The sequence below is a fragment of the Notechis scutatus genome, chromosome 8, assembly GCF_049901735.1.
Source record: "Notechis scutatus isolate UNSWTSFEM ecotype Mainland chromosome 8, rNotScu1.2, whole genome shotgun sequence".
Taxonomy (NCBI): domain Eukaryota; kingdom Metazoa; phylum Chordata; class Lepidosauria; order Squamata; family Elapidae; genus Notechis; species Notechis scutatus.
Window position 1 is genome coordinate 586,558 of NC_142016.1, and position 26,038 is coordinate 612,595.

A 26,038-nucleotide genomic window follows, 5' to 3' on the forward strand; every position below is an offset into this window, starting at 1 on the left:
GCCGCCTTCTGCTGTGTTACCTCCTCTGTGGCGCGTAGCTCTGCATCTGCTACTGCAGCATCTACTTCAGCTTCTGCAGCCCATTCGGCGTAACTTGCTGCTTTAGAGGCCTTAGATACGCTGCTACAACGGGAGGATGTTCTGGAAGGATGGTGAGAGCCAGCAGCAGAGAATTGGCGTGAGACACTAAAACCTGCCTGCGATCTAGCCAATTTGGAATGGAGGGAGGAGGCTTTCTTTGAGTGGTGGGAAGAAGCTGCTTGTGATTGAAGACCTCTGTCAAATGTGGCCTTCTCCCTCGGTATTTGCTCCTCCTGTAGAGCATTGAGGAGCACGGCCTGGAGGGAGTTTTTCTCTTCCCGGATGCAGTCTTCATGTTCTTTGTTCACCTCCTCGAAGCATTGAATGTGTTCTTGGAGCTATGGGTCTTCCAGGTTCAACTGTATGTACTTGAGCTTACTTTCACTGTTTCTCCACCGTGTGAGATGCTCCTCTAACTCTTTCTGCATTAATAGGAAGTTCTTGAGGGGCAACTTGCTTTTGGGGGTGTTGCAGATCCTTGCCAGCTCCGTCCATGCATTTGCATGACAGAGATACTGCCTTTCCCAATCCTCTCTGAAGCATGTCACTGAAGCGTGTCTCTGAAGCGTGAGTAAGCTTCCTATGCTGTCTGAGGTCGTAGGCCTTTTGAGGTATTATGGCTTCTCCAGAGGGTTGGACATCTAAAGGCAGTTGTTGGGAACCAGGCTCCACATTCACGTCAAGGGTGGGTGGTGAGTTGGAGTCCCCTAGTACATCAGAGACATCTGTCATGGCTGAAGCAGTTGCCATGTTTCAAATTGGTAAAAGGTGACTTTTGGAAAATTTAGTGAGTTTCTCTGCAATTCCCTTTTTGGTACTAGGGTGCGCTGCAATCAGGTAGCAGAAAGTAGAATTGCTGCTGGATTTAATACTTGAGCACGTAGGTGGAGCTGCAGAGCCTGGGCAATGCTAGCACAGCACACAGTATGGCTGTTTCTAGGTTACGTTGTGTGCTTGCTACACAAGGGGGCACTAGAGGTTGTGTAGCGAAGTCTGAAGACTTGAGGGCTAAAAGCAGAAATATGCCTGTTAGTGTTGCTTGCTCCACAAATCGGCAGTAGAGGTTGCGTAGCGCAGTCTCAAGACTTGGAGAGCTAAATGCCGAAATATGCGTAGCGAAGTCTGAAGACTTGGAGGGCTAAACGCAGAAATATGCCTGTTAGTGTCACTTGCTCCACAAGGTGGCAGCAGAGGGTCTGGAAGACGCTGTTGCTACGCCCATGTTAGGTTGTAGTTAATCTTGGAACCTTGAATTAAATTGATTAAATTGTCAACAATAGTTGCAAAAAGGGATTGTCATTGGATAAACACATATTGGAAAAATATGGGAAATTTCTCCTTGACCACCAGATGGTGCTGTAGGCTGCTTTGCTTGAGTCTATTAGGTTGCAATTAATCTTGGAACATTTGAATTAAATTGATTAAATTTTCCACAATAGTTTCAAAAAGGGATTATCAATGCAAACACGTATTGGAAAACTCGGGGAGATTTTTCTTTGAGCCCCAAATGTGGCTGTGGGCTGCTTTGCTTAGGTCTCACTTCCTTGTTGAAGAGAAAAAGGGAGGGAATTCCTTGCCCAACATCCAAGGGGCCTTTTAAAATATATGTTGCACAGATAAAGAGAAAAAGAAGATCAGGTTCCTTTGCTTGGGAGGAGAAAGGAAGTCACTGTAGTTTTTTTTTTAAAGCCAAAGGAACACTTTCTGCATTTGTATAGAGCTTTGAAACAAAGGGGTCTGCCTCGTGGCAGGCCGTTTCTATGGTGACAAGGAATGCAAGGTATCTTTATTGCTCACTTAGGGGAGAAGAAAGAGAGAGAGAAAAAAGGCAAACCCTCTCCAACTGCTGAGAATTGTAGCTTCAGTTTCTTATTTCCTTAGACCACAAGAAGAGATTACTTTGAATTCCTTCATCTGCATTTGAAAAAGAGTTTGTAGGTAGTAACTGGGGAGAAACAGGGTAGATGGGTAAAATCTGGCTCCTCCCTTTGTTTTACAAATTGACTCTTTCCCAGTTAGGAATTGTAATTTGAGACACAGCACTTCTTTCGCTGAAGAGAAAAGGAGGGGGAATTTGCCCCTTCCTCGCTTGATATGAAGACAAAGGAATCCAGCAAATTTGATTGCCTTTAAAAGCCAGAGCATAGGATATTTGAAAAGTCTCTTGTGTAAAAGGGGAAGCGGGGGGATTCTTGCCCCTCCCTGCAATTCAAACCGAGGCACAGAGCTTAGTATTCTACATTCACTCCTGGCTTCAACATTATTTTGCTTTATCACAAATCCAAATTAACTGTCTTTATACTGATGGGCTTCAGGACTTCAAAGTAATCATCTTTTTACTGTTCTGTATTCTGTACAGTGGTGGATTTGTAAGCTGTACAGATGCAGATAGATAAACTCAACAAGACGTCCATAACAAAGTACATTTATTGGTTCATCAGGTATCCTCATAACTCACATTTGTGATGAAGTTCTTCTTTAATGACCAATCCTTTGTATATCTGTCTTGTAGGTAAAAAGATGATTATCTTCTATCCTTTTTCTCTTATCTCGTGGCGATAGAGGTAGAACAGTTACCATGAGTCCGTGAGTTCAGCCAAGAGTGAGGAAAACTCCTCCTACCCATCGAGGGTCAATTTAGTGACCAATCAGGGTTACAGATGTGGTCACATGATATGGACTACATTTCCCAGGATACCTACATTTACCATAATGCATTCCCTTAAGGGGACAGCTCACAATTGCTACCCAACTATCCAAATCCCATTAACTTTAAACTGTCTGGACAGCACAAGAAGAGATTGGACAACCACTTGTCTGAAATGTTATCAGAACTCCAGCTTGAAAAGAGGGTTGGAATAGAAGACCTCCAAGGTTCCTTCCAACTCCTTTATTTTGTTCAATCTGTTAAACCTTGTCATGGCTTTAGAAGTGTAGATCTGTTTCATTGTTAACTTCTTAGGAATGTTGAATAAAGTGATGTTGTGTTCTTTAGAATTTATTACCCTGAACAAAAATGGAGATCAAATACATTCAGCTGAGGTAGTTACCATCTTATCTGTAAATCCCAGGTGCATATCAAGCTGTAAAGTTGCTGTGGCATTTCTGCCTGGAGATTGTTTCAGCTTCTCAGCCAAGCCTGCAGCCAGCCACTTCTTCTAATGCCTTCTCAAGTATTCCCCAATCTGATCTGTTTTGGATTAGCCAGGGTCCATCAAGCTTAGTTTCCCATTTTATACACCAGAAAGGTGGGGGGGTTTACAAAATTTGGGGGTTTTTTAGATCTCTACTACTTACGGAACTAGATGAGCAGGGAGAGGTCCTCCATAGCTGCTAAGAAAGATGGAACTGTGTGTGACTTTCAGTACCTCCGAGCTGCCATAGATTTCGAACCCTTAAGTACTTTTGGTACAAAAATGGTGCTTGGCTTCTGTTAGGAATGTAAGTCACCTAACAGTTGGGTTGGAAATATATAAACCAAGAGAGACATTTAATACTGTCTCTTTAAGGGAATGCTAAAATTGTAAATGGGTGTGGTTCCTCAAACGGCCATAAGATGGAGTCAGAAACCTGGGTTGTTTTGTCCTGTTGTTGAGAGTTGAGAGCATTTCCCTATTGACTGTTGCTAATCATCGTTATTCTTGGATTTGATGTGAGTCTTTTACTGAACTGTTTATGATACTGGACTTGTCATTTGGATTATCCCTGGACTGAAAACTGACTGCTTTCACCGTGAATGACTTGGACTGCTTGTTGGACTTTGCTTAAATGTTTATTGGAAGTAAAAACCTACATTTTACTATACAGTGTATCTGTGTGCTGGTTGTGTGTTATTCTTCACTACTCTCACTACATCTCCCTGTGTGAGCTCATTCTCCTAACGGGGAATTACCTCAACACTGGTTATGGGCCCAGGCCATACCTGGCTCAGATAACTGAGAGTTAGTGTGAATACACAGTACTTTATACAGACAGCTGTTTATTGTTTAATTGTGGGTTACTGTCCTGGTAAAGATGACACAAGACCCGTCAACAAGTCTATCACTGATAACCCGGTTGGATGGAGCAAACTATGTTTCCTGGTCTATGAAGTGCAGTCTACTTCTGTGTAGAGAAGGGTTATGGACTGTTCAAGACCCACCGGATGTAAATGCTTGGGATACAGAGAATGAGGACGATGCCAAGAAGCTTGCTGACTTTAAACAGAACAATGAACAAGCTCTTTGTATAATTGGACTAACACTGAGTGATCAGCAGCTAGTCCATATTCATGGAGAAGAGTCTGCTGCTAGGTGTTGGGAGAATTTGAAGAGGATTTATGTTCGTGACAGTGTAGGTGCACACATACGTCTTATACGTAAACTGTTTAGAGCACGTCTTCTGAAAGGTGGAGATATGTTAGCTCATTTGAACTTCATGAAAGGAACTTTTCAAGAGCTAAATGAAAAGGAACTGATATTTTCAGAGCTGATTCAAGTTTATATCATTCTTTCCTCATTGGATGAAAGTTATGATGATTACGTAACTTCACTGGAAGTCCTGACCAGAGATAAACTGACATTGACTGACCTAACTGGAAGGTTGTTAGAAGAGGCAAGAAGATGGCTGGATAGGGACCAACTGAGGAAGGAACAACCACAAGAAGAGGATTTGTGTTCAACTGCCTATACTGTTAGGAAATGTTTTTCTTGTGGGGCTAGTGGACATATAGCTAGATTCTGTAAGAAGGGAAAACGACAGAATACTAGTAATCACCAGAAGGCTAAAAAGAATGTTAGTTTAGCTATGTCTAGCAATTCAACTGTAAACCATGATTTGTGGGTTGTTGATAGTGGAGCATCGCAGTGCATTACTAGAAATAGAGAGAGGTTTGTAAAGATGTCCATGAGTAAGCAACATGTATCATTGGCAAATGAATGGAAGATGAAAGCGTCTGGTGAAGGTATTGCATATTGTTCATGTATAAACGAGGCATTTATCTATGTTATATGTACCTAAACTGAAATTTAATTTGTTATCAGTAAAGGCTTTAGTTAATATTGGTTATGTAGTAACTTTTAGGGGAGATAACTGTATGACAGAGAAAGAGGGTAAAAGTGTTACTGCTAATTTAGAGAATGAGTTGCAGATGGCTAACTCGGTTTATAATAATGTTAAGCCACATGATGAATGTATACATTTACTGCATAGACATCTAGGGCACATTAATTTCAAAATGCTGAAGCAAACTGTCAACTTGTCAGAGGGAGTAAAATTAAAACCCTGTAGCAAGTACTTAAACTGTAATGCTGTAGCCAGGACAAAAGCAAGGTTACTCCAGCAAACAGACTGAATGGGTTTAAGACCAAAGAACCTTTAGAGGTTGTTTTTGCTGACATAATTGGTCCTAAGAAACCCAGTTTGGGAAGTGCCTGCTATGTTTTGGGTATAATGGATCATTACTCACGGTACGGTTTCTGCTATCTCATGAAAAACAAAACAGGAACATTCCAACGTTTCTTTAATTGGCTAAGGTTTGCTGAGAGAAAAATGAGGAGTAAAGTAATTACTTTAGTTACTGATAATGGGACTGAATTTATTAACAATAGATTCCAAACTATGTTGAAATTGGCTGGTGTCGAGCAAAAAAGTTCTGCACCTTACAGACCACAACATAACTCGTTTGTAGAACAAAGAGAGCAAATGTTACAAGCTATGGCTCGCACTATGTTATCTGATTCAGGTTTGCCTGAAACACTGTGGGGTGAGGCCATAATGTGTAGTAACCATGTTTTAAACAATGCAGTTAACACAACAACTGGTGAATTGCCATTCACTCATTGGCATGGAAGAAAACCAAATTTAAGTTATTTACACACATTTGGAGCTCCAGCATGGGTGCATATTCCCTCACAAGTAAGACTGAAAGGGCAACATAGAGCTAGGAAATTATTTTTTGTAGGTTACGAGGCCAACCATAGATCGTTTAGATTCTGGGATCAAGGCACAGCTCATGTTTATTGTAGCGCTAGTGGAAAATTTCTTGAGCACGTTGGGTGGGATAAACTGGAAAAGGAATCCAGCAATGATATTATTATTGACACCCAAATAGTCCCTAAAGATGAAATAAGTAAACCACAAATAGCCATTAAAGAGGAAGAACAGGAGGAAGTAGAAGAACAGGCACAGGAGGAGATAGAAGAACAGGAGCAGGTGGAACAGGAGAGTCCACTAGGAAGCCCCGTATTACCAAGACGTTCAACCCGAGTATAACACGGCCACCTGATAGATATCAGGCTAGTGTTGTATGCCAAGTGAATACAGTTTTTGGTAATTATAATGAACTGAAACTGTATCTTGATAAGGATCAGGCTGCTTGGCAGGAAGCAATGGATAAGGAACTGAAATCCTTACAAAAACTGGAGGTATATGAAAATGTCAGGTTACCACCAGGTGAACAAGCCATAGGATGTAAATGGATTTATAAGCTAAAGACAGGTGTAGATGGGACTGTTACCCATAAAGCCAGGTTAGTAGCACAAGGGTTCAATCAGACCGGAAACAACTATGATGAGGTGTTTGCACATAGTATGAAGGCTACTACATTATGAGCAGCATTAGTGTGGGCAGCTAAAAAGAAATACATTCTAAATCATTTAGATGTAGAGATGGCATATCTGCATGCACTGTTGCAACACACTATATATTTAAAGAAACCTTTAGGTATCAAAAATGATAATACAACTGATTGCTGGAGATTGAAAAAGAGTCTTTATGGCTTGAAGCAATCAGGATATGAGTGGGACCAGTGTATAGTTAAGGAATTAACTAAGATAGGTTTTGTAGCTGGCATGGCTGATCCATGTTTATTTAAAAAGGAAAGTGATTGTGTAGTTTCATTGTTGCTATTGTTTACTGATGACATAGCATTAATCACCAAAACTGAACAAGAAGCTACTAAAATAATATCACTGTTAGAGAAGAAATTTAAAATAAAACAATTAGGAGAAGTTAAACAATATCTTGGTTTAAAGATAGATAGAACTAGGGAAGGATACAAAATCTCACAGGCAGATAAAATTAACCAATTACTAAAGAATTTTAAAATGGAACTTTGTAAGCCGGCTAAGACACCAATGAGCCAGGAGTTTAGTCACAGTGATGTACAAAGTCCTATTTTTGATAAAGATATTTATCAGTCCTTGATTGGTAGTTTATCTTATCTCAGTAATTGGTCAAGGCCAGACATAGCATACAGTGTTAACCAATTAGCCAGGTTTAATGCTGAGCCGACTGAAAGGCACTGGCAAGCGTGTGTTAAGATATCTGAAACAAACAATGCATTATGCATTGTATTTGGAGCCTAAGGATGAACTAAGTTTAACTGCATATGCCAATGCAAGTTTCTCTACAGACGTAAATACATGTAAATCTACATCAAGAAAGGTGGTGGATGGAGGTCTATTTGACAGAAACATCTAAGTTTATCAACAATGGAGGCAGCAGTTTGAGCCTCTTCACGGACAGACTGAAACCATGATTGTGCATGGATTCGATCCGTGCTCGCTGCTGGAGCGCCCTGAGCCAGCTGGTTTTAGGGCTAAGCCACCCCGTAGAGGTGGTGAAGAGCGGGGATACTGCCAGCAGGGTTGAGGAGAGCCGCATCTCTCCTCCTCAGCTGGCCATTACTCCCTTTCCTGAAGGCGGCTGCAGCGGTGGTCAGAAATGGCCACCTCAAAGAAGAACTCAACCAGAAAAGAATGTGCAGGAGGAAGATAAGAAGAGAAAATTTTGGTTGACCAGGTTAAACTGCAAAAGCAACAACTAAGGTACCCTGGAATTTAAACTAAAAAAAAAGTAACATTATTCTCAAAGAAGATTTTGAAGCAGCAAAGGAGAGAGAAAAGGGAAAGGATTTGGTTTTTTTTCTTCTCTCCTTTTCCCTATACTGACAGCTAAGAGATCTAAATAAGAAATTGGAAAAAAATCCACTTTGACATCAATAGGCATTTAAGCTGAAAACAAAATGTCAAAGGGATAATAAAGATTTCTGGATACTTAAAACCTCTTAAAAGCAGGAAAGGAGAGAAAAAGAATAAAAGGGCAGGATCTGGGGGAGGGGAGGAGGAGACTTCCTGGAATTAAAAGGAATTTACAGTAAAACCTCAACCTGACTTCTAAAAGATACATTTTAACTGAAACTTGGCTACAAAATAGTAGAACCCCAGGAAGAGAAAGTGGAAAAAAGAAGCATGAAGAAACAGCTTGGGAGTATTTAGATTATTTGGTGATCTCTGGATTTTTGGTTATTGCATTTGAATGACTAAAATCAATCGGGTGGTTGTTTAAAAGTGTTTTAAAATGGCACTACTTTTAGATGAACTGAAAATGGAACTTAAAAAGTACAAAGAAGATGCACAAGAAGGGAGAGGTTCTTTTGGCTTCGTATTTCAATTCTTAGAAATGGAGATCTCAAACTATGAGAAACAACAAGAAATGCCTGCAGAACAACAAGACTGGGACAAAGAAGAAGCCATCTTTAATGAACAAGTAATTTTATGTGGGGGGAAAAAGGAAAGGGGGGAAAGAGAATGAAAAGTTTAAGATTTGAAAAAACAACCAAGAAAAGGAATAATAACTTGAAAAATAAGTATAATATTAGAAAGCAACAGAAGAGAGGAATACAGAAGAGAGAATTAGAAATAGAGAGACAAGGGGGTAAAAATGGGAGGGAGAAGAAGAGAGGGAAGAAGGAAAGGAAAAGAAGTTATAAAGGACAGAAACAAGATATGGAGAAACAGGGATTTCCGGTTTGTCGGCTTTGCGAGCGGTAGGGATTCGCGAAGCTGCGCGATCCCTGCCGCGCTAGCCGTTTTTGGGGCTCCGATCCGAAAGGGTGCAGAGCAAGGCTGCCCTGCAGGGGCAGCTGAAGGTAGGGGGGGATCCGGGAAAGGGTTTGGGGTGCTGCAGACCCCTCCCTAGCCGGCAGAACCTCCTTTTACCAAGAGTGCAGCGGCGGTCCGTAATGCCGCCACAAAGAAGCCGGCAGCTGGGCAAGTATGCGCTGGAGGAAGAGGAGAAAGTTTTTAAAAGTGAAAGTCTTCTTGGTCGACCCAGGACTCTAAGATATATTTAATTTAATTCCTGAAAATGATGGCTTTTTGGATGATTCTTTCCACAAGAGAAAATAAGCAGCAATTCTGAGGTGCTGAAAGGAAAGTTTACTCTCCCCTCCGACGGAATTAATAAATGGATATTGAGAAACCTGTTTTTTTTCAGGTAAAACTAGCTTTTTGGGATAAGTCGGAAGGGAGAGGACAAAAAATATATTTATCTGGTTGGATTTTGTTGGAGGAGATGCCTTAAGGATTTGAAAACAGAAATAAAATCTTAATAAGGCTTCAAAACACAGATTTGAATTTTCTTTTTTCCTTTGTCTGATACTACCCCTGGAAGAGAAAGGGGGAATTTTGGCTTGGCTTGGATTGATTGAGGATTGTGGACTTTGGGATTGTCTTATTTTTCTTTTGGAATATTTTGGTTGGTGTGAGAAGAAAGAGGGAAAAAGAAAAGAAAAGATCTATAATGGCTTTTTCTTTTGAGGAACTGAGGGATGAATATGAGCAAACAAAAGCAGCCTGTAAAGATGGTATGGAAAAAGCTTTTCTTTTTTTAGAAATGGCGTTGGTTAACTATGAACAGACAATACAGATGGAAGCTGAAGAACAACAAGAAGAAGATGAAGACGCCATCTTCAATGAATCCCAAAATTCATCTAAGAAAGAAGGAAGGAAGAAAGCGAGGAAAATGAAGGATTTAAGATCTAAAAAAACATTTAAGAAAGAGAAAAATATGATGCAAAATAAATACAATGATAGCAAACAAGAGAAAAAGGGAATACAACAGAGAAGGGATGCCGGCAAGACAGAGGTTAGAAGAAGGGGGGGGTAGGAAGATTTGGTGGGGGAAGAAAGAAAGGGGAAAGGCGGAGAAAAGCCACAAAGTTTTAAAATTAGATGGGAAAAGAGGAATCTTTTTTAGGGATAATGGGTAAAGCATAAATTTTTTTTAAAAAGATTCTGCAAGGTACACAAGATGGTATTGTAACATTTGTATTAGAAATAGAAAATTAGAATGGCTTAAGAGTTAATAAGAAATTAAAATGTTGAAATGTTTAATAATGATTGATTTTTAAAATGTAATAAAATATTGAAGGGAAAGGCAATGAGAATGCTATAAGATTTATTATTTAGATTTATTATTTAACTACGTATTTAGGAGGATATTATGTATTTAAACATTTTTGATTTTTTACTCTGTTTTTATTGTTACTAAAAGTAAAAATTAGTAGATAGAATGTACCAAGCAGAATCAAATTGGGTATTAGGTGTTATTTTAAATGTTAATCTAATTAATTTAGGGAGAGGATAGAAAGGCATCATACTCTGATTAGTGATTTCAGGAGAAATTCCTTTTTTTTTTTCATTATAAGGAATGAGATAGAGGGATAATAAAGGATGGGCAAAAGATACAAATATAATGATTTAAATTAAGATGGATTGAATAAGATAGAATTATGAAGAGTGAAATGTGTGGAGAAGTTTATATAGAAGATACAGAATGGTAAATAAAATAAGTAATGATCTGTAAGATGAGCATGAATATAATTAAAGCCCATATAAAGAGAGGTACCTGGGGCCAAGTTACTTTACTAAAAGATTTTTTATATGTATGTTTGTGTCTGTTTATGTCTTTGAGAGTATTGGTGAAACCTTGTAGAAACATAGAAAGAGAGTGACGATAATCAAGTCAGAAAGAAATAGATGAAATAATATAGAAATGTATTGTATAAGATAAGGTTTTATCTGACTTGTTAAATCTATAATGGAAAAAGGTTCAAATATGTAATGGTTGATGATGATTTGTTTGTTTTTTGAAATTAATAAAACTTGCTTAAAAAAAAAAGATATGGAGAAACAGGGCCTATTTAGAGATAATGGGTGAAAATTTAATTGAAAAAGGGATTCTGCAAAGGTACATAAGATAGTATTGTTATATTAGAAATAGAAATAATTTTAGAAAATATGAAACAATGTATGATTAAAATGATGGATAAAATAGTTATTGTAATCTAGTGAAATGTTTGTTAATAAATAAATGAAATAAAATGAATGAGAGAATTGAATTAGGAAAGGATGGGAACATTTTAATTATTTAATGTTTTATAAAATATAAGAGAAGAGAAATAAGGGAGGGAAATTAATTACGGAAAGCTTATAAGTGTTCCCAAAGAAGTATGATATTTAATTGAAAAGTAATGTCAAAGATGTTAAGATTTTAATGAATATTAATGATAGAATTGAATTGGAATGGAATGAGTGTTTTAATTACATATATTTATAATCACTTTTTAAGAATATAGTGTGTATTTTAAGAATGTACCAAGCAGAATTCGATTGGAAGTTATGTATTATATTGAATTATATTGAACCTTAAGGTATATATTGAAGTTCAAATAAGAGTTGAAAGGATAAAATTAAAAGATATAAAGGTGTCATACTCCAATTAGTAACTACAGGAGAAAATTTGCTTAATGAGAAAAGAAAATATGAAATTGAAACAGGACAGACAAAAGTATAAATATAATGATTTGAATTGATATGAGATAATTAAAATAAAATTGAGAAAATTAAGAGAGGAGAAAAACTATGTAGAAAATGTAAAACAGTAATAAGATATGGAATAGAACATAAAAGTGAGCATGAAATTGAGTTTGTGTCTGTATGAAGAAGTGTAACCTGGGACCATGCTATTTTCAAAAAAAGATGTTTTATTTGTATTGTGGTGTTTTTTTTTGTGAAAACCCAAATAAAATTTCCAAAAAACAAAACAAAACAATGGAGGCTGAATTCTCATGTTTGTCTTTATTATGTACAGATTTAGTTTATTATAAGCAACTATTGATTGATATGGGAATTGATGTAACCGATTCTATTGTTGTTTATGAAGACAACCAATCAGCAATACAGATGGCTTCCAATCTTGCTGTTAAGACAAGATCAAAACACACTGATTTAAGATATTTAAATGTGAGACAATGTGTGCAAAGTAAAATGATTAAACTGGAATACTGCATGTCAGAAAATAACATCACAGATCATTTTACAAAAGCCCAAGGCTCTGTAAAGCATAAGGCATGCTGTGAGGATTATGGACTTAGAATGTAAGGTTGTATATATTGTCCTACCCAAAGGGGAGAATGTTAGGAATGTAAGTCACCTAACAGTTGGGTTGGAAATATATAAACCAGGATAGACATTTAATACTGTCTCTTTAAGGGAATGCTAAAATTGTAAATGGGTGTGGTTCCTCAAATGGCCATAAGATGGAGCCAGAAACTTGGGTTGTTTTGTCCTGTTGTTGAGAGTGTTGTTCCTGCATTTCCCTATTGGCTGTTGCTGATCATTGTTATTCTTGAATTTGATGTGAGTCTTTTACTGAATTGTTTATGATACTGGACTTTGTTATTTGGATTATCCCTGGACTGAAAACTGACTGCTTTAATCCTGAATGACTTGGACTGCTTGTTGGACTTTGCTTAAATGTTTATTGGAAGTAAAAACCTACATTTTACTATATAGTGTATCTGTGTGCTGGTTGTGTGTTATTCTTCACCACCCTCACTACATCTCCCTGTGTGCGCTCATTCTCCTAACAGGGAATTACTTCAATAGCTTCCTTCCCTAAAGGTGCTTCTTCTATTCTTTATTTATTATTTTTATTTCTTTAGGCCATTTTTATTCCTGCCCATCTAACCAAAGTGACTTTAAGTGGCATGCAGAGGGATGAAAACAATAACACAATAGAAACCCAGAGCCAATAACATAACAAAAGCCTGGGGCCAAATATATCATCCTACTTTCAGTCCGTGAGATTATTTATTGCATTACTTTTGCATTTTATTTACTGTATATTCCTTATTATTTTCATAAATAACACAAGGCAGCAAGCATGTTTAATATTTCTTCCTCCTCCCGGTTTCCCCACAAAAACAACCCTGTGAGGTGAGCTGAGCTGAGAGAGAGGGACCGATCCAAAGTCTCCCAGGAAGCTTCCATGTCTACAACAGGACTAGAATTCAGAGTCACCTGGTAATCAGCCGAAAAGTAACCCAGCTAGATTTCATGACTAAGGCGACACTATGGTAGCAAAACAGCCTATCCCAGACACTGGTGGGACATCCAGGCCTTTTGCATGGGTGAGAGGCCAACAAAGTCCCCTCCCCTTCCTGGGGAGGTTGTTCTATGGTGCGCACACAGCAACACAAAGGATGCAGGATCCTTGGTTATTTGATGCAAAAGAGCATAAAATTATGGGGAATTTATTCTGGGTTCTCAGTAGATACTTGTCTATAGAGATTCTCAATCATCCAGGTCAGGGTTGCCCCTGAAGTGCTTTTTTCCAAAAGGCAATGGGACTTTCTTGGTTTTTTTCTTTGAAAATGAAAAAAAACAAGAAAATCCAGTTGCCTTTTGGAAAAAGGTACCTTTGGATCAGTAGATACTTCTTCATCTTTTTCCTTAATATTCTTGTCATTTGCTCTTCCAATTCTTTTCAGTGCAAATTTATTGATAGCTTGCTTTTTGTTTCTATTTTGCCAAAGCAACACGTGTGTTTCTTGTCCTCCTTTGAATAATATATCACATTTTCCAGTCCAATAAGAATGCAGGAAACAAATTATGTAAAGGGATGGAAAAAAATGCCTATCTGTTCACCAGCAGGAGAACTTCTCAGAAATAGAACAGGGTCACATTTTCTCTCTTCATGGTTTCAATAAAGAAACACTTCCACAATTTAAAAGTCAGTTCTTCCAAAAAATTTATTATATGCTGTGTAATTGAATCATTTTGCCGTCAGAAGAGATGGAAGTATTATTTGCAGAGCACAGGATGCCACAGTTATACAATTAATTTGCTCTCCTCATTTATTTCATTTTGCTGAATTCCATGCAAAAATATCTGGGAAGACATGAAATGGGAAACTTGGAGATCCAATCACCTTTTCATAGGGTACTGTCACGTGTAACCTCTTATTTTTTTGGATATCATCAAAAAGATAGTTTGAAACAAATATCTCTATCTTTTAACAAACCATTTAAGTCTAATATCAAATGCAGTTTTAATTTTTTTTAAAGGCAACTGGACTGACAGTTATTGACAGTTGAGATTAGTTGATGGGGATGGGAGGTGTTAGGATTTGACAGGGTGGAATTTAAAGATTGTATGTTCTATGCAACCAACTGGTCCTAAGGCTCTCTTGGAGCCATTGTGCTTACTGGGGTTTTCTCTGTGACCTCAGGGTCACTTGAATCAGAAGTATGGAATCTTCTTGGAACAGCCAAAAGGATTGCATTGTTAATTGGGGATAGGTGGTGTCTTATTGCTTATTTTATCTATTCAGGGAAGGCTGCTCAATGTTAACATAAATGGCCTCTTTGACCCTTCTTTCAGACCAATGGCCTTCTCTGTCCAAAAGGCGGAATTTGCTACCTTCAAAAGAGGGACCCTTGTCTTTCAAATGCAGATGGACTGCTGAATCTTGTCCTGATGGATTAAATCTCCTATGTTGTGAAGTGGTTGCTTTGTTTCACCAACATACAGATCAGCACACTTCTCACCGCATTGTATTACATGTACCATATTGCTCAGTTTGTATCTAGGTGTTTTATCGCCGGGGTAGACAGGTTTCTTCCTTGGTGTATAATTAAATTAAACTAAATAGTATTTAAATTAGGGTCAGAAACCAGTGTAGCATATCCTGTATTTATTGTAGGATTACCCTTAAAATTTACAAAGGCCCCAGAGCCTACTGAATCCAGCTCCCTGCCTCCCAACAGATAAGTAGTCCAGGTTCTGCTCAAGCACATCGTGAAGGGAGCCCATCACACACACACACACACACACACACACACACACACAGAGAGAGAGAGTCATCTCTGGGTTCCGCAGCTGAACAGATTTTACTTTGAGGAAAGAAATGGATGACCTTCAGTGACCTGCCTTGGTGTAACATAGCCATGATTCCATGCCTTGCCTTTTACAATATTAGACATTAGGACAACTTTTTCTGACATTCTTTTAGATATCTCAAGATTGCTGCTATATGATATCTGTCAGCTGAAGCATTTGTATGTCTCCAATGACCAGAAAGCAATGAGATGAAATATGGACCTCAAAGATTACATGAATGTGCCATAATTGCATACTGTTACTTTGTTGGTTTAACTTACATGAAGAACTTACATAAGAAGAAATACTGGTCTGGAACAAATAGGAGCTAGAATTAAAATTGTTAGGAAAAATGGTAAAAAAAACTTTGGTGAAACTGATCCCACCTTGATGTGGAAGCAAAGAACCTAAAGAAGGTCTTATTGAAGGTCGAATAATGGTTCTATTCTGATGTTCCATATTGAAAAAGCTCAGGTTATATGATCAGGCAGTGGGCACAAACAGGTAGAGAAGTTGAAGCAGTAACAGGTTTCCCCTTCCTAGGCACAGGGATCCATCACAGGGATGATGACGGGTAGCCATGAAATGAAGAGACATCTCTTTCTTGGGAGAAAGAGGATGGCCGGTGGAGGCTGTAGGAAGTTAGCACCCACCCCTCTCCTAGAAAAATGAAATATCCTGGGAAATATTAAAAAGGCAGAATATTCCCCCTAAAAAGAGTAAAGTAGAAACTCAGAGAAGCAGAAACTCAGCCCTCCCCCCACCTTTGCTAATGGGCCATTAAGGCCTAGGCCAGAGTCTACATAATAAAGGGTCTACCCATCTCCACCTAATCTGGGAAGATTGTATCAGCCAACACTCAGGTGAAGCCATGTGGTCCAGACAAAGCCTACAAAGTTAGCTAAGACCCCCACCCCTGGGAGTCTGACAGCCAATGGGATATATTCTTACACAGGAACAGGAAACACTAAGGTGGGGCCCAACAGAGGTTATATAAGGGCCTCTCAGCATCTTGGTCTTCCCTTCTTGACCTTCTCAGCTTGAAGTATGTGATCATCCTTTCTTTTTCACTTTGGAGCTCCAAGCCATGTGGTCCTGCTGTCCACCATTAAACCATCTTTCCAAATAGCCTCCATGTTTCCAGTGTCTTTTTCCCCACTTGAACCCAAAAGGATATTTCTTTCAACAAGGCAAAAGTGGAGAGACAGCCTTTTGGCAACCATCTATATCTTGCAAAGTGGTGACTTTCCCTCTTGTAAACTGTGACATCTGGACCCCAAGAAAGAGAGAGGAGAGAAGGATCAATGTCAGTCACAAGTTATAAACTTCCTTTTCAACACAATTAATTTCTAAACAGATTTAGGAATACCTCATTGGTTGTGATTTCTTTTTTTTTTTAAACAATTTTATTGATTTTTTAAAAACAAAACAAACAAAACATAGAAACATCAGCTCTCTTCCATACATATATACAAACAGTGTGTCAGTTGGTTCATCAGTTTTGTGCATTCATTTCATAGTCTCAATTACAGTTACATTACATAATAACTCATATTATCAGTCCAAACTTATATATCCTAATATCGCTATTAGAAAATCATTTGACTATAATTTTATTCATTCATACTTTATGAGATAACTATAGTTTAGGTAGTTTATTCTATAACAAATCATATAATCATACCAAATCTATCCTAAAAACACTTTATAGATATGATGTCAAATAACAAAAGAAAAAGAAAAAGCAAAGATATTCCTTGTTATCTAACATTCTAAATATTCTATTATTATATTTTATCATCCAACCATTGATAGAAAAGGTCCCAAATTTTATAGAATTGTTTATCCTCTTGCTCTCTAATTTCAAATGTCAATCTACTCATCTCAGCACATTCCAGTATTTTCTTAACAATTTCTTCCTGTAATGGTATTTTCTCATTTTTCCAATTTTTAGCAAATACAATCCTAGCCGCTGTTAATACATTTACAATCAAATATTGCAAATCTTTACTGTATGTATCTGGTAAGATTCCCAATAAAAAAAACTCCGGTTTCAAATCTATGTGTTTCTTTGTCATTTTTTCCAACCACATGCGGATTTTAGTCCAATATTTTCTAGCATCCTCACAAGTCCACCACATATGGTAGTATGAGTCAGGTATCTGATGACATTTCCAGCATTTTTCAGATTTATTCTTGAACATTCTTGCTATCCTTGTCAGGGGAAAGTGCCACCTATAAAACATCTTATACAAATTTTCCTTATAAGCTGTTGACATTGTCATTTTATAATTTTGCGACCATAGTTTTTGCCATTTCTCTAAATCAATCCCATATCCAAAATTCTTCCCCCAAACAATCATAGTTTCTTTAACTTGTTCTTCCTCTACCTTAATTCCCAGTAAATAACCATAAAATTTTTTAATCACCTTCTCATCAGTACCTGTCAGAATCTTATCTAGATCAGTCTGTTTATCATAAAATCCCTCTGTTTTAGAATCTTCATCATACCTTGAGTGTATTTGCGCATATGAAAACCAATTCATCTTTATACCTTGTTCCTCTAGATTTTGTATCGATTTAAGTTCACCCTTTTCATGCAATAGTTCCCCATATCTAACTGTTTGTTCCTTCTTATAAATTATAGGATAGGAAAATGCTTCAATAGTCGATAACCAAACTGGAATTTTCAAATAACATTGTCTTTTTATCTTCTCCCAGTTTAACCACAAAGACTCACGTATATGATGTCTTCTAAAATAACCCTGTGTTTTAGTTCCCTTATACCATAAAAAAGCGTGCCAACCCAACAGCAAATCATGACCTTCTAGTGTCAACAATCTAGTCTTTCTTAATGTTATCCATTCCTTGACCCACATCAAATTTGCAGCTTGGTAGTACAACTCCCAGTTAGGCAGGGCAAAACCTCCTCTAATTCTAGCATCTTGCAGAAGCTTTAGCTTTATTCTTGCTTTCTTACCTTGCCATATATACTTCAGCACAATTTTATTTAGGTCTTCAAAATAGTCTTTTCCGAGCCTAATTGGTATTGTTTGAAACAAAAATAAGATTCTGGGTAAAATATTCATCTTGATTGTTGAAATTCTCCCTATTAATGACAATTGTAAGTTTTCCCATTTCTTCAAATCTAAAGCTATCTGTTGTTTAATATAATTATTCTCTTTTAATGTACTACATCTTGATGTCAAGTATATCCTCAAATACTTGACCTTGTTCGTGACTTGGATTTGCAACAGGTCTGCCAGTTCTTCTCTTTGTCTTAGTAGCATGTTCTTTGTCAATATCTTTGTTTTATCTTTATTTATTTTCAGACCAGCCACCTCGCCATATGTCTCTATCTTTTCCAATAGCTTTGGAGCTGTTTCTAAAGGGTCTTCCAAAATAAAGGCTAAGTCATCCGCAAAGGCTTGGAGAGGGGAGGAGCTGGCGTCGCGACGGTAATCGAGCTCTAAGATTGCAGCCGATATCTTCGCCCCTGGCCGGTCCAAACGGACCTAAACCGTCCCGTAGAGATGGTGATCGTGAAGGGCATACCCTGTGGATCCCAGGGACACCGCAAAGTCCCTGGTTGATCTGGAAAAGTCCTTTTTGCCGGCGGCGGAGAGGCAGCCCCAAAGCTGCTGAAGTCGGGACAGCTCCGGAAAGGAAGAAGCTGAAAGAGAAAGTGTGACGGCTGGGTGAGAATCTTTTTTTTTTTTTACTAACTTTCTGAGACTTGAAAGTACACTCTGAATATAAGAAGAAACCTGTGAGATTTTTGACAAAATTGAATAAGCGGCGACTTTTAAAGGGAGACGTCAAAGTGAGGCTTGGGGGTTTTTTCCCTTACTTTTTTTTTCTTACTGGACTTTATCGTAACTTTGCAGTTAACCGGACTGAATTTTTAACACTGCCAACTAGAGGCTTAAAATTACTTTATTTGAAGTGGAGAGAACTGAAAGACTCCTTCTCAAGGACATTTCAACTTGATAAGATAGAGGGAAGAGCGCGGCAGAATATTATTACAGGTGTTCTTCTGGACTTCTATCAACAACTTAACACTTGGCTTGGCTTTGAAGCTTGTGGAGAAGAGAGTCATAATAAGAGCCTTGGACAACTAAACAAAGTGCAGTGTGTTTTCTTATCTTCTTTCAGTTGTGTTACCCCTCCTTACCAGCTTCTCTCTAAACTTTAATTTTAGTAATTTTAGTAATATTCTTATTTTTGCTTTTCATTTTAAAGGGAAAGCCTCAGAATTTTTCTCCTTTTCTTTTTTTCCCCTTTTTCCACTGGGACCTTTGCTTTTTCCATCCATGTTCTTGGACTATTTTGGTTTTTTTATTACGATTGAGATTTCCTAACTGGATTAAGGTGTGAAGAACCTGAAGAAATTTTTCTTTTCTTTTGTTCTTTTTTTTTATTATCATTGGGCTTTTTCCTTCTTTTTATTTTTCATCTTTTATTGTGGATTATTTCATAATTGGATTAGGGTCCAGAAGAACCTGAAGAATTTTCTTTTTCTCTTTTTCCTTTTTCCTTTTTACTATTGGGCTTTTTACTATTGGGTTTTTCCATTTTGGATTATAATTGGCTAATTTACCAGCTGGATTAAAGTTAGATGGCTGATTCCAGAAGGACTAATGTTTACGTGGCAAGAACAGAGACATAGAATTGATTCAATTGAGAAAGCAGAACTTTTCTACGCAGAATTTTTCTGAAGGAGAGAGAGGCAGAGAAAGAGGTCTCATTAATTGAGTTCCAAGAGGAACAAACAGGGACTGAAAAAGAAGAAGGCGCAGTAGGTGGACAGGTGGATATCAAAGAACAACGTGAACCAAGATCTACGAGAGCTGTTAAACCTAACTACAAAATATAATCATGGAAGAGAAAAAACTGATTACAATGAATATAAATGGACTTAATTCAGCTGTTAAAAGAAGGAATTTTTTTCATAAATTAGGGAAATTAAAGTTTGATATAATTTGTTTACAAGAAGTACATATTAAAAAACATGAACAATTGTTAGTACAGCCAAAATTAGGGAAAATATTTACTTCTTTGACTCAATGTAAGAAAAGAGGAGTGGTTCTATATATTAAAGAGGCTACTCCAGCAAAATTGATTTATACTGATGAAGATGGAAGAGTATTAATGGTGGAAATAATGCACAACAATATAAAAATACTCTTGATTGCAATTTATGCTCCGAATGATAAACAAGAAGAATTCTATAAAAAACTACACATGAAAATAATTGGACTGGACTATGCCAATATAATTATGATGGGAGACTTTAATGGAATTGTGGACAATAAACTGGACTATATAGCAACAACAACAAAGCAAAATAGAAAGATTCTCCCTAAATCCTTTTTTAAAATGACAGACGAATTAACCTTAAAAGATATATGGAGAGAAAGAAATGCTAAAACTAAACAATACACTTTCTATTCGAATAAACATTTATCATGGTCCAGATTGGATATGATTTGGATCTCAACAGAATTAATATCTAATGTTCAAGAAACAAATATTGAAACAAGTACTTGGGCAGACCATAACCCAATGACAATTAAATGGAAGGGACAAAAAAAAGATTGAGATGGACACTAAATAATACTATCTTAAAGGAAAAAGATTTTATACAATGGATTGAGAAAGAACTGGCTTTTTTCTTTAGAGAAAATAAAAAAGAAGATACTTCAACACAGAATGTTTGGGATACAATGAAGGCATATGCCAGAGGTTTGATAATAGATTACATAAGAAAAAAGAATATCAGGAAAAGGCAAGCCACTAAAGCCTTGGAAGATGAGTATAAAAGACTTGAAAAAGAACTTCAGAAAATGCCACAGAAAAAAGATATTAAATTGTAATTGGACATAACTAAACATAAAATGGGTTTAATAGAGAAAGAAGAATTGGCACAGAAAATTAGAAATGCTAAACAGAATTATTTTGAAGATGCAAATAAACCAGGTAGATGGCTAGCATATAAATTGAGAAAGGAGAAAGAATCAAGGAAAATATCGCAGTTAATATATGACCAAGGCCAAGTTTGTCATGGTAATAAGCAGAAAAAGGAAATTATTCGAGACTTCTATGGGCAATTATATAAGCAAGAGAATATTGATGAGGAAAAAGTCAAACAGTATTTACAGAATGCTAACCTACCTAAGATATCTAAAGAGACTGAAGAAATGTTAGAAAGCAATATAACAATGATGGAATTAACTGAAGCACTTAAAAAACAAAATAATGGGAAAGCACCAGGTCCAGATGGGCTTCCGGCAGAATTCTATAAAACACTACAAGAATCATTGAGCATTCCATTGTTAGAAGTCATGAATGAAGCTATGTCAAAGAAGATGATACCCAAAACATGGTCAGAGGCTTATATTACACTTATTCCAAAAGAAGAGGTCGATCCACTGCAAATTAAGAACTATAGACCTATTTCTTTATTAAATGCAGACTATAAAATTTTTGCTTCAATTTTAGCAGAAAGACTTAAAAAATATTTAAATAATTTCATTCATCCAGACCAAAATGGATTTCTGCCAAAGAGACAAATTAGAGATAATATGAGAGTAATCCTGGATACTTTGGAATACTATGAGGCACATCCTCATTGGTTGTGATTTCTTAATGAAACCAAAATATCCCTTCCAAAGTCAATAAGGTCATAATTACATTGAAAAAATAAATTATAGAAAGTTTATTTACATTTCTGAGTGTTGGTAAAATTATCCTCAGGCAGCATCTCTTCAGTGCTGTAGAGTAGACCTCAACACGCCACTTGGGAGGCTGCAAAATATCAGCATACATTTTTACAAGATATTAGTTGCTTAATGAGGCCAATAATAATGCTGTCACAATTTTATTGGATTTAAATTCCATTGTAGTGGGATGCAATAAAGTGTCTAACATATAATGACAAGTTGACTTTACTTGATTTATCTTTGACTGACCATGTCAGGAGATCAATGTCATCTTTTCAAGCCAATTTTATTCAGAGCAGAGCAGGGCAGAGCAACAAAACTATTCAATAAAGAGGGCAGCCAAAGCAGAACAAATGTCTTTGATGTTGTTTGGGAGAAAGATGATGACAGAAGTGGACAAAAGTGCAGAGGCAGCCATTCAAATAGAGCAAAGACCACAGAAATATGGAGCTGGAAAGATCCTTTAATGGAACTTTATGAAACATGCAGGAAAACCAATTAAACCGTTCTTGAGGAACAGTTGTCCATATTCTTAAAAATCTCCAGAGATGGAGAATCTATCATCACAGTCATGAAATTTTGCACTAAGTGAAATCCAGGTTACTGTAATTTGTACCCATTGTTTCCGGTTCTAATTTTTGCGGTAATGGAGGAGAGTTCTTAATCTTTTATCCCTTTTTACACTTTTGAGCACTGATAAAATCTCTCTTTTGTAATCTCCTCTCCAGACTGAACATCCCGTATCTTCTCATCAGAACCAGTAACCACTGGTTGTCACATCTGTACATAGGATTCCCAACAGGTTTCATTAGTGCAAAGAAGAGGGGGATCCAATGCTTTCATCCAATGCTTCTTGGAATGAAATCCTGGAAAAGATAATCAAGCAGAGGATTTGTGAGAACTTAGAAATGAACAACATGATTTCTAGATTAGAAGATAACCTGGGTTTGTTAAAAACAGATCATGCCAAAAAGCCTTATTGCCTTTTTTGATAAAGGGACTAAATTGGAAAAATACTTTATTAGTTTTACCTTTAAAAGAACAACATAGCTACAAATTATGTACAACAAAAAGACAAATAGGCCTTGGCATAGGCCAAGAGGGAGAGAGAGGAAAGCCTAAGAGAGGGGAAAGGGAAGAGTAAGGGAGGGGAAGGATAGAGTAGGGAAAACAGTTAAAATAAAACCATATTTTGTGACTGTCTGTAAGATCCTTTCTTCTTCAACAGTATCATCGGCGGTGTTTTTCTTTATCTCTGCTTCGGAGGCCCTCGGCCATAATTTTCCTAGAGGTGATCTATCTTTGGTTTAGCCAATTATACAAAGGATTCCAATTGTTGTAATAGGATGAGGATTCTTTGTTTTTTAGTGCTTGGGTTAGTTTGTCCATTTCGGCGCATTGTAAAATTTTCTGAATAACCATATGTTCAGTGGGAATGGAAGATAATTTCCAGCACTGGGCAAATGCCAGTCTGGCTGCGGTTAAGATATGAATTACAATATACTTCGATTTTTTGGGTATTTGTTTATCGAAAATTCCTAGAAGGAAGGACTCTGGTTTGTACTCTATTTGTTCCTTGGTTATTTCCTCTAGCCAGCGCCTAATTTTTTGCCAGTACTTCTGGGTTTCCTTGCACGACCACCACAAATGGAAGAAGGTACCTTCTATGCTTTGACATTTCCAACAATTGGAGCTCGTGTTGGGGTGCATCTTCGCCAATCTCGAAGGGGGCAGGTGCCATCTATAAAACATTTTATATGCGTTTTCTTTATAAGCTGCTGATTTCGTGATCTTAATGTTCCTGTTCCAGATCCTTTCCCATTCTGCTAGAGTAATGCTCCGTCCCACGTTTCTGCTCCATGCAATCATATTTCCTTTGACAATTTCTTGTTCTAATTCAGTTTCTAATAAATGTTTGTAAAATTTAGATATATTTTTTTGCTCGGTCCTAATAGAATTTTGTCTAAAGTCTGTAATTTATTGTAGGTTCCAAATTCCTTAATATCTTGTATTAATTAATTAATTAATATCTTAATATCTTCATCTACTATGAATTTGAAGGTACACCCACTGATCAATTTTAAATCCTCGCTCTTGTAATTCTTGTCAGGTTTTCAGTTTTCCTTGTGGGTCTAATAAATTTTCGTACTTAATCATTTTAGTTATATCCAAATTATTAGGGTGTACTATCGCTTCCATTGGAGATAGCCAAATCGGTATTTTTAGATAAAGTTTTTTACGTACTTTTTTCCAATTGGTTAATAAAGAGTCCCTGATAAGATGCCTATGGAAATATGATTGCCTGGGTTTCCCAGTTTCCCACAGAAAGGCATGCCATCCTTTCTGCATATCGTGGCCTTCTAATATTAGTGTTCTTTTGTTAGTTAAATTCACCCATTCCTTTATCCATAGTAGGGTGGCTGCCTTGTAATATACTTCCCAGTTTGGCAGGCCTAACCCTCCTCTGCTTTTCAAATCTTGTAGGGCTTTTACATTAATCCTAGCTTTTTTCCCCTGCCAAATAAATTTCAATGTTATCTTGTTTAATTCCATAAAAAATTTTTATTTAATTTGATTGGAATTGTCTGGAATAGATATAGAAATTTTGGCAGAATATTCATCTTAATCAGAGCAATCCTGCCCAATAAGGAAAGTTGTAATGTACTCCAGGAATCTAAATCTTTCTTGGATTGTTGGAGAAGTTTGTCATAGTTGTTTTCTTTTAATGATTTGCTTTGTGGAGTAAGCCAAATTCCTAAGTATTTAATTTTTTTTTGTCACCTGTATTCCCATTGTTGTCTCTAGTTCTTTATTCTGGTCTCCTGTTAAATTTTTAGACATTAATTTTGTTTTACCCCTATTAATTTTAAATCCTGCGACTTCTCCAAATCGTTCTAGTTCTTCTAATAAGTTATGTCCTTTTTCTATAGGCTCCTCCAGAAAAAAAACCAAATCATCAGCGAAGGCTTGTACTTTGTACTCTTCTGATTTAATCCTCAATCCTCTAATTCTCGAATTTTGCCTAATATACGTCAAAAGAGATTCTAGGGCGAATATGAAAAGCAGAGGAGAGAGAGGGCAACCCTGTCTAACCCCTTTTTCTATTTTTATCGGGTCAGTTTGTTCCCCATTTATTAGAATATTTGCCTGTTGAGTATGGTAAATTGTAGTGACGACGTTTTCGAATCTAGTGCCGAGGTTCATATTGTATATTTTTTGAATTAAAAAATGCCAATTTAAATTGTCGAATGCTTTTTCAGCGTCCAAAAACATAAATGCAAATTGTTTTTCCGGATGGGCTTCATAGTATTCTGAAATGTCTATCACTGTTCTAAGATTATTCTTAATTTGTCGAAATGGGAGAAATCCATTTTGATCTTCATGGATATGTGTGTTTAGAACCTGTTTTAGTCTATTAGCTATTATAGAAGAGAATAGTTTGTAATCTGCATTCAGGAGCGAGATTGGTCTATAATTGTTAATAAGTCTATGGTCTAGGTCCTCCTTCGGGATCAGCGAAATTAAGGCTCCCCTCCACGAGTCCGGCATCTTGGCTGCTAGGAGTACCTCATTGAATACTTCCAGCATCAGTGGTCCAATTTGTTCTATGATTGTTTTGTAAAGTTCTACAGGTATCCCGTCCGGTCCTGGCGCTTTATTGTTAATTTGCTTCTCTATTGCTGACTTCAGTTCGGACCATGTTATATTTTTGTTTAATAATTCTATCTCTTCCTCTCCAATTGCTTTTTCGTTCGCTTCCTCTAGATATTTCATTATTTTGTCCTCACAAACGTCTTCCTTTTTGTATAATTTCCTGAAGTATTTAAAAGTGATCTCTTTTTTCTTCTCTATCTCCTCTTGCAAATTGCCCCTCTCGTCCATTAATTGGTGTATCATTCTTTTTTCTTTCATTTTCTTAAGTTTGTGGGCTAACCATCTCCCTGGCTTGTTTGCGTGCTCAAAATAAATTTGTTTAGTCATTTTCAGACTACTCTCCAATTTTTCTTGTTCCAATAAATTTAGATTGTGTTTAGTTGTTATTAACTGATTCTGTATTCTTTGATTTTTGGGGTTCTTTTGTAGTTGGGTTTCTAAATCCTTAATTTCTTGTTGTAAGTTACTTTGTTGGGCATACTTTCTTTTATTTCTCATAGCATTGTAAGAGATAGTTGTTCCTCTTATAAATGCCTTCATTGTGTCCCATATATTTTGTTTCGAAGTTAGTTCATTATTATTTTCTTTTAAGAA